Genomic DNA, 10,623 nt, shown 5'->3' with positions numbered 1-10,623 from the left:
CAAGACGTTGGTTCGACTCATTAGTCGAACGTATCAAAAACCAGATATGAGACATCCTTATTGATCCTCTTTTCACTTTTCTCATTTGATGCCTCACTTACGATAATGAAATCATCCTCCAAAAGAATGACTTGAAAAGAAATGAAAGAGATGATATTGTTCCTTTCATCCACAGTCTTGAAAACAAAATCAATCAAGGTTAGGCTTGCCTCTTTGTTGTGTTCTTGAAACACATTCAAAGGATCATTCACTTTGATAATTGGTGAGGCATTATCTTTCAAAGACTTATTTGGACTAATAAGAAACACCCTCTCTTCATCCCTCTATTTTTCCTCAAAAATCACTATCTCCTCACCTTCCAAGTTAGCTAAGGAGTCTATTAGAGAGTTTATTTCATTTTTAGAGTTTTCAAAGTCAAAACCACAATTTTTATACATTTCAAAAAGGCATGTCTCAAGAGGGTCATTGGAGATAATAGAAGGAAGGCCCTCTTCAACAAGTTCATCATCCTCCTCTCCTACCTCTATAGTGGTCAACATCTCCTCACTCTCTAAAGTAGCAATGGTGGAGATAAAATCATAATCAAAACAAGGAAAGTCCTCATTAATCATATTATGCTCCATTAGATTAGCCACCAACTCACTTGCCACTTCCTCCTCTATACAAGATAGAGTGCTAGGCATTAACTCACTTGCTACTTCTTCTTCTTCACTCTCATCATCCTCATCTAAATAACTTAAAGTTCTTGCCATTTTTTCATTTACCTCTTCCTCCTCCTCTTGACGAGAAAGAGTACTTGCAATTTGCTTAACTTGAGCTTCAAGCTTGACTAAAGTTTGAGAATGAGAATTAATAAGTGGAGTTTGTGAAATATGCACATCAAGTAAAGCTAATACTTTTTCTTCAAATCCGGGTGAGTACCTAAAAGGTGGTGGATTTGGTTCTTTATAAAATGGTGGGGGAGGGTGATTGTTACAAGAAGGATTAAAAGAGAGATCAAGCCCATAATAAGATGATGCATGAAATGAATTGGACTCAATCTCATAAGGATTAAAATATGATGGAGGAGCATAAGGTGAAGGGATGTAATTTCCCCCTGAACTTGGATAAACAATTCCTCCATTCACAATTAAAATGCAAATGCAAGAAAATATTGCTTCCACACGGGCCAATGCTTGGACAAAAAATTTAAGTAATATAATGAGCCTCAACAAGGGCTATCACAAGCATGCAAAGAAGTGCACAATTAAAATACAAGAATTCCAAGAATTGCTCACAAAGATCCTTAAGCAACTTCAAATTCTAATGTTAGCTTTAAGCTCCAATGATTGCTTTAAGATCCAAAGTTTGCCTTTCTTGTAGTCAAGTACCTAATTGACAAATAATATCAAGACTGAGAAATGAATATACAATGAAAAATAAAATAAAAATAGAAGCAATCAAATGAACACTATTGTCTAGTCTAATTCCAACAAAACCGTTAATCCCCAAAAACGGTGCCAAAATTTGACAAGCCCCTTTCCAAGTGTTTAGAAAACGGACTTTTTAATGCGAGAGGTCACTTCACAAGGTAAAAATATGAATGTGGTTTCGGAAGCCTTTCTAGACAAATTTACATGTATAAAAACTACTACTACAATTAATGAAGTATAGCGAATAGGGATCGTTCGCAGAGATTATACATGTTGGAGTTTAACTTCGACTCTAGCGTATCAAGAGATTGCAAATGAGGGTTGTTTGTTTGATTACACTAAGATGCAAAGAAATTAAAATGCAATTAAAATAAACTAGTGAGAGATAGGGATTTAAGAGATATGAAGAGAGGTTTTAGGCTGTTGGAATCACCACTAAACTCGTGTAATTAACCACTTGCTTTCCATTAATGGGGAATACATTGTTGTGAACAAAATGCGACTACCAATTGCAATATTAAGCATGGACCATCAAATTCATGTATGAATTGTCTACCTAACCAACAAATAAATTAAGTATAGAACAACCCATCAAATCTAAGCATGACCCATCAAACTAGTCACAATTGTAGCACACTTCAATTTAGAGAATCGTGGAATTTGCAATAATAAGTCATGGAATATCAAATAAAGTATAGATTGTCTACCTACCTACAAGCATGAATTAAATTGTAGAACAACCCATCAAGCATAAGAATAATCCATCAAATTAATTGACAAACCCATTCAATGAAAACCCATGCTTAGCCATCACTAGATCCTTAATTAATTACACATAGACATGCAACCAACATAGAGAAATTAGTGTAATGATCAATTCCCAAATAATCACACATAAGACAACATGTAATCGAATAGAGAACCAATAGAAAAAATTAATCCATATGAATCATGTAAGAAATAATTCCTAATTTAATCACACATAGACATGTAAATAAATTAGAGAATTAATAGGAAAAATTAAACTATAGAAATCATAGAAATATACCAAGATTCATTAAATTCATAAGACTAAAACACTAATCACAACAATATATATAAATCCCCAAAATAAAAAATACAAAGGTTTAGATTATACAAGACTTAGGGCTCATCCAAGCCCTAAGTGTAGATCTAGTCAATCATGGAGGAGGTGGATGTGGTCATGAAACCTTCAAGAGCAAGCTCCAAACATGACTCCATCTTCTTCTTCCTCTTCTTCTTTTTCTTCTTTAAAGCTCTAGAGAGAGAGAGTGTGTGGATCTAGAGATGAGTTTTTAAGATGTGTCTCCACTTCCCTCTTTTCTTCTAACCCTAATCTCTAACTTTTTTTAGAAAGAGAATAAAATTACAATGTAAAAGTAAAATGATAAAAAGCTCTCTTATAAAATGGTTCAATTCCCTTTAAATACACGGTCCTTTTCTTAATCACTAAGTCAGAAATATAGCCCAAAAATATCTAATCCCGCAACTATGTGGTAGGTGGAAATCGGGTGCGCGGGAATAAGACAGCTCGCTGCCAGCATATTTTCGATCAATCCAACTTTTGATTGTTCTGGGTGAGATCGATTCAACTTTTGATCGTTTTAGGTGAGATCGATCAAACTTGGCAGTTTTTCAGCATCAGCCACTTTTTGCTCCAAATTGTCACAAAGACTTAATTTGACTCCAAAAAGGCCTTAAGAAGCCATTCTTAGCTCGTTTTAACTTTATTGACCTAAAAAGGGAAATAACACGAAATTAGTCTAAAACGGGAAAATAAAATAGATAAAGGTCCCAGAATGTTCAAGCTTAAAGGGTTTAAATACGCATTTTTCATCGCTCATCAAGTGGAAAGAGTATATCAAATGGGCGTAGCATACAGAACCTGGCAATGCAAATCTTAGCATTGGAAGGCGTACCCCTAAACTTAGATTCCAAAAATCTGTCTAAAAATGGTCACACTAGCAACTGTCAAAGCATATGCATCAAATGATAGAAATGAAATAGAATGAAGAACTGGGAATGAATGGGCATAAAATCATGGCATAAAGTAATATCAATCTCAAAATATCCAAAACTCAAGTCAAAATATATCAATATCCAAAAACCAATAATCAATATCTGAAAGTAAATCCAAAACTAAAAATCCAAAATAATGATCAAACACCAAGTAGAATATATCAAATAGTATAAATCCCCAAAAATAGCAATTAAGTATCAAACAGTATCAGATACTATCAGAGTAGGTAAATAAGTGGGAGAAAATGTGGAGTAATCATGGAACAACATTCAGGGCCTCAAGCAGATCCATGATGTGCTGAAACATATCGATGACCTCACCGCGGAAGCTGGTCATATCAATACAGATCTATGCACCATCAGTCCTAAGTAATGCAATATCCCTCCTCGCATCGGTGATACCTCTTTTAATATCGGTCACTCGCTGAACCATCTGAGCATCGAATGATCTAAGCTTAGACTGAAACTGAGTAACATCGCCATGGAGATTGGAATCAGAGCTGGCATACTGAGAGGATAGGCCTGTCGGAGGTGCTATAGGTGAAGGTGGAACTGAAGAAGTGCCGATCAGGAACTCGAAAGCTATGGGAGGCTGAGATATGCTGGAAGTGGTGCGCTAGCTGTCTAGATTTGGGTCTGGAAGAGGTAGGTGATCCCTCCTGATATCCTTCTGAGAATATGCAGTCTCGAGCCTTATCTTCTCATCTAATCTGAGACTGGTCTGACAGGCATTGTAGTTTTTCTTCCACTGAGTCGCACCATACTTCCTTTTATTCTTCTTAATGGCCGGTTCTGTCTCCTCCTCTGGGTCAAATGGAAAGCCCTGGCCCTCTAGAATCTATGTGACCAAGTGGCAAAGGGTAGGGACCAGGACTTGGCTTTATCATTTCATCTAAACACTAGATTATCCCAATACTTATGGATAATCTCCCAGATAAGAGCAGGAATCGAAACCTAACATCCCTGGTTAAAACTGTACAGGGCCTTCAAAATCTCTTGTCGCCTCTAAGTATTATGCCTAGATGGAAAGACATTGCAGAACAACATAGTGTTAATAAACCATAACCTGGATGGGATATCCTCCCGCTTAGCATAAGGGTTGCCTACATAGGCCGTCTGAGGAGAAAGATAAGCACCAATATCCATATCTGAAGGATACTCTGTGATAATCGGGTATAATGCCTACCCGACTTAGTCACTACCGAAGACATGTAGGGGCATCTGCAGGCTATCTCTATGGAGACAGTAAAAATGATAATGTCCTGCCCATCTATGGCAGTATGAAGAATCTATGGATCAACCTGACCCCGTCGGAGGTGCTGGTAGAATAATGCAACCAATCGAGGATACACCATGTCGCTGCTCAGCGTAAGAATAGTAGCAATACCCTACCAGGTTATCTTATCAAAAGCCCATTTGGTCTGCTCAGACCGGGTAAAGAAATCAATATCAAAAGTGTGCTCCGACTCCTGATCTCTGTTAGAAAAATAAAGGTCAGGAACTGCTCTGACAATGGGGTCCTATGTGTCCATAAATGATGGACCGGAAAAAGATGCAAAAGATCATGTAGTTACCTCAGACTCTATAGGAGAAGATTCCTCTTGTGGAGAAGGAGGTGGTTGTCGAGGCCTAGTGACTCTCTTTTTAGCAATTGTCTTCTTCCACTGCATCTGGAAAAACAATATATAAAAGTCAGTGCACATGTATACAAATGGGATAAACATTTGAAATGAAAACACTAAGCATACTTAAATCAATTAGAAACAGAGAATAACTAGAATGGAACATGCTTGTGCAAGAAATTAACAAGAAAGCTTTAAGAAATGCATTTAAACTATTTTTCAACGTTTAAGTACTCAAACATGCTCTAACAGACAAAGAATGGATCATGGCACAATAAACAATCTCAAGCATGCAATACGGTGCAATGGTAGCAAAGAGGGAACAAAAAGGTCACTTTTAAAAGCATTTGTGCAAAATGAGACCAAAGTGACAAGTATAGGATATGAACATGCAATGTGACAAGTATAGGATATGAACATGCAATGTGCATTCACAAACCAAAAACTCAAGAGATTTTGCAATTTTAAGGCAAGTAGATCCTAGGATGACATTGTACTCCCTCCGTCCCATATTAGTAGTCCATTATTTCATTTTTACATGTCCCAAATTAATTGTCCTCTTTTAAAAGTCAAAGCATATTTCCTTTATATTTCCATCATTGTCCTTTATCTTTTTAAAAAATTTCAAGCTTTATAACTATATATATTTAAATTAGAAAGGATAATTTAGTAATTTTAAAAAGGGACAATGCATTAATTGCAATGTCCCCTTAAAAACTCCAATTTCTATAAATGGACCTCTATTGTGGGACGGAGGTAGTATCATTTCCTAAGCAAGAATGTCTACAAATTCAACATTTAAGACCAATGAAGCAATCATGGTGACATGGAGGAAACAAGTCATGGCAAATGGCTATCTAGAACTCAAGAAGCATGGATATCATGAAATAGAGACTAAGTGGAATGCATGGTTGCAAACATTTCTATCCTAAGCATGTTATGATGAACAAGTTCAAAGATGAATTCTATACATGGTATGCAACCTATGTAGCATTTGAAAAATTATGCACAATTTTCAAGCCAAACTCCATTCACAAATATCCCATTCTCCATTTCACAAAATCAACAACCTATGGTCACTCAAGGCTCGTGACCCCCTCTAAGCAATATAAAGAATAAAAATGATGGCTCGCAACCCCCTTCTTAGCATAATTGAAGCAAACAATGGTATAAAATGAGAAGGATGAGAATCTTACCCCTTTTTGGATCAAAAGCAATGACCAACTAATAAGATCGATTTCAAGCCCTTACAAGCTTTTCATGAACGAATCATAATGTAATACAACAAGTAAAATGGTATTTCATGATCAACTTTCCTAAACTTAACCACAATTGACAATTTGGTTCAAGTTTAAACACTTTTAGGCCCAAAACAACATTCTAATGAAGCAAGATAACATTCCCCGAAACTTATTTCAAATGGCATTTCAAAGTTCAATTCTATACCCACAAATGTGTACTGAGGCCAAAGAATGACAATGATATCCTAGCATTGCGAATTGAACTCAAAACATCCAATTTCCCCCAAACTTAGTCAAAGATCAAGAAATCATCATAATGCAACACAAGATTATTCAAAAGTGCAAACATGTTTGAAAAACCAACAATGTGAACATGGTGTGCAACTTATGACAAGAAAACTTGCGTTTTATTTCAAAAGGCAACAGTTATTCAAAAAGATCACATTAGGTCAATTTTAAGCTTATTATGCAACATCACAACATTTGACTTCAAAAAGTTGGGTTCAAGTTGACATTTCAACACATTTTTCAAAAAAAATTTAAGTTCTCAACATTTTAGCTCAAAAGATATCAAATAGATGCCCTCACATGGCAAGAATTAAGAATTGACAACAACAAACTCAATAGCACTTAAAACATGCATTTGGATAAAGAATAGAGCAAATGGAACAAGTTCAACTTATTTAAGGGCATTTTGGATGACTTTAGAAAATTTCAGAACTTTAGTTCAAAATTGAAAATTTTGAAACTTTGGGGTTCAAGTATTCACATGCATTGTAAATAGGCATTTTCACAAGAATCATGCATTGAAACATTCAACAATTGAAGGAATTTAAAGACTCGACTTCACTTTTCAAATTCAAAGTCCAAAAGGCAATTTCAATTTCCAAAAATCAACAATTTATTCACAAATGAAATTTCTAATTTTTCAAAGGTTATTTTTCTAAATTTACACCATAACCATGAGCATAAATCAATTTAAGACGAAAACTTTTCAAAAAGTTCTATTTCAAAACATTTTCATGCATTTAGACTTGACTTCTCATTTTTAAAACTTATAAACACAACACTTTTCAACTTCAAGTCACATCATTAACGCATTTTAACACTTAAAACAAACATCCATGCAATTCCACACTTAGGCTTAACAAATGAAATGAAAACGGGGACATGCTTCGAATTTTCAATTCAAAGGAAAGCACATAAAAAATTTCCAAGAAATTTCAATTTCAAAGTCACAGCATTTCAATTCCGATTTCCATTTCAAACAATGCGTGCTTCACAAAGTATCTTTCTAATCAAACATATATCAAACACAATTCAACATTTCAAATTTCAATTTCAATTTTTATTAAATCCTCTTTCCATTTTTCAATTGAACTCACAAAGACAAAAATTCAATTGTCAACAATAACAATCCAATTATTTCGACAAAATCCCATTTAAAATTTTGAACTACAACACAATGGACACTTCTTTTTCATTTTCTAAACCTCGCAACATACGCACATTTTGTCAACTCATTTGGAAAAATTATAGCATCGCAATCAACATGTCAACATGGCATGTCAACATGGCACAACTTCCCAAAAATGTCAACCGTTTAAATTTTCATTTTTCAGTATTGAAAGTCTAAAATTTAAAACACAAAGCACATATATATCAATTCAATGTCACGGCCCAATCAACAAAACCAATTCAATATTTTTGCCCTTCCTCCATCAACAACAACCCACAAACAATAAATCAAGTTTTCAGCCCATTCTCCATTCACAATACAACAACAAAACTGCCCCAAACTTCAAAGCCAATTCACAACAACACTGCCCCAATTAAACCAAATCACAGTGCCCATTCTCCATTCACAAAATTCCAGCCCATTTCATCACACAACATCACAGGTATAATCAAGTTATATCACAGTCCCACAGTCCATATTGTTCAATTTGAGTCCACTGTTTCAATTCCTTTTTAATTTTCAGTTTTTCATTTTCTTTTTGGTTTTTCAATTTCAATTTCAACAAAATGAAGTACAAACAAAGATGCAAATATACAATGAAGATGAAAAATAAAACAAAAGAAAAATGAAAAACAAAATGAAAATGCAAAGTTCACATACCCGCAAGAGAGAATAAAAAACAGAGAGGGGGAGACCGGAATGTCGCCGGAAAAGTGGAAGGTCACCAGAATTTCTCCTTGGCCTAAATCATCCAGAGAAAGGAAGAGAACGCTGCGAGATTGGAGAGCAAAAACCGGGAGAAGAGAGGAAGAAGGAGCTCGGCCTTTGGCCAAGAGCTCACTGCAGGAAAAAATGGAGATACGGTGAAGGCGAAGGGAAGCTTCGGTTCAGTGGTGACGGGTGTTTGACAGAGAGATTGGGTGAGGATTGTGTGGTAAGGGATTGATGGGAGGGGGCTTGCTTCGGGGTTGAGAGGAGAAGAGATGGAAATGAGAGAAACCGAAGGGGGAGACAGAGAAAGTGAAAAAAAAAAAAAAAAAAAAAAAAAAAAAAAAAAAGAAGAAGAAGAAGAAGAAGAAGAAAGAAAGAAAGAAAGAAAGAAAAAGAAAAAGGAGGAGAGAGAGAGGAGAGAGAAAGAAAATTGATAAAAAAAAAAAAATAGGGTTAGAATATGAAATGCCAAAGCACATTTTTGAAATTTGAACAGTCTCTTTGGAGACCGATCGTGGGTTGGCGATCGATCGCTAAGTTGACGAATGGAATTACACGATCGATCGCCAAGGACCTGCGATCGATCATCAATGACACAAAAAATGCAAAAAATTACTCGGAAACTCAAATAAAACACCTCGAAACTTATCTAGACGAGGCAAAAATGAAAAATAGAAGAAATGAGGGAGGAATAGGGTTTGAAAACCCTACCAATGCTAGTGTTTAACGTCTCTAGCAAGACGTTGGGCTACTTAGCCCGGATCAAAAATCTTATTTGACATCCCCTTCTCAATAGGATGCAAGACACTTTGAATCCCACCCAACAAATTATTCCATATGGAATTTGTTGGATTTGAATCAGTAGTGTTGGGTGAACTTCTTTCAACACCCAAAAATGGACTTCTAGGCTTTCATGCCTTTTTAAACTTGACTTTTGAAGTCAAATCTTGGGAAGAATCATTCGAAGGTAAGACACTATACTTTGGTAACTCAATAAGAGATGGGATTTCAACCACTTTTTTCAACAATTCTCTCAACAACATTGACCTTTTCATGCTTGTCAAAAGAGTTTGGGGTCAGATTAAAGATGTTCAACTTAACCTTCATGTGCCTAAAAGAGATTTTCATTACCCCTGTCCTACAATTGATGTTTGCATTGGCCGTGGCCAAGAAAGGACGGCCACGGCCAAGGATAACGGGAATTTGACTCTTTGGGTTGGCAACCAGTTCCGTGTCTATGATAACAAAATCAACCGAGAAGAAGAATTTATCTATTTTGATCAATGATGTGTGTCAATAATAAATTAACCACTCGCAATAGAACGAATCTTTGTAAGATAGGGCTATATTGAGGGTGTCGAATCTCAAAGACTGTGGTAGTTTATCGAGTCTTCAATTAATACTATTTTAATTTAGAAAGAGGATTTGATTTGTTGTGTTATGATAACACAAACAGAAAATAAATAAAATAAAGGGATTGAGATCAAGAGAAGAAATACTTAGGGATTATCTTCACCACGAACCTCATACTTTGGTTAATTGTTCAACCTTGGGATTTCAACAATTTATATATCATATAGAATTAAACTCAATAACATTCGTTTAATTCAAATTTAAAGAAAGATGTTTCACGAATTTTAATTAATAATAATCTATCTTGGGTTGGCACGAATTATCTACGTACCTACCTACTTCTAACTAATTTTGTAGTGTAACTCATCTTCCCTAAGCATAGAATATGAAAACATTCATTCATGAAAAACGTTTGAACATCATTGCATGATCTTTATTCTTATGTCCAACAGGGCTCCGCCAGATATCGTCCAATAAGAATGGGTTGAATATAATTTAAGAATACTTAAATCTAAGACAAGGTATTAATCATTCAAAAACTATTTAATAATTAAAACACCAATTGAATTAGAAAATTGCCCAAAATCATGCAATCAAAATACATAATATATTAAATTCCTAAAGTACAGAACAATCAAACCATAGTATTTCGATTCGGGCTACATCAACACCCTAAGAGAGGAATTAGCTACTCATGACGACGCAAGATATCATCTGTGTTGTTGTGGTCTTCATCGCCATGGACCACTAAAACTCCTTTTGGATCTTCTTCTTCAAAACCCTAA

At 35.3% G+C, this 10,623-nt stretch overlaps 1 long non-coding RNA gene across 1 annotated transcript; it reads right to left on the bottom strand.

Moving 5' to 3' along the window:
- Positions 1 to 3,503: 3,503 nt before the first annotated feature.
- On the bottom strand, positions 3,504 to 9,044 carry LOC132300296 (uncharacterized). Its single transcript, XR_009480388.1, has 3 exons — positions 8,435 to 9,044; positions 5,027 to 5,122; positions 3,504 to 4,928 (listed from the first exon to the last, which is right to left on the bottom strand). It is a non-coding gene; the product is annotated as an uncharacterized LOC132300296 (long non-coding RNA).
- Between the last annotated feature and the right edge of the window lie 1,579 nt (positions 9,045 to 10,623).

The sequence above is a fragment of the Cornus florida genome, unplaced genomic scaffold, assembly GCF_030987335.1.
Source record: "Cornus florida cultivar Cherokee Brave unplaced genomic scaffold, ASM3098733v1 CherokeeBrave_3.0.0_Hap2_Chr03, whole genome shotgun sequence".
In the NCBI taxonomy this organism is placed as follows: domain Eukaryota; kingdom Viridiplantae; phylum Streptophyta; class Magnoliopsida; order Cornales; family Cornaceae; genus Cornus; species Cornus florida.
Note: the sequence above shows the minus strand (reverse complement) of the source record. Positions and strands in the feature narration are given on the sequence as shown.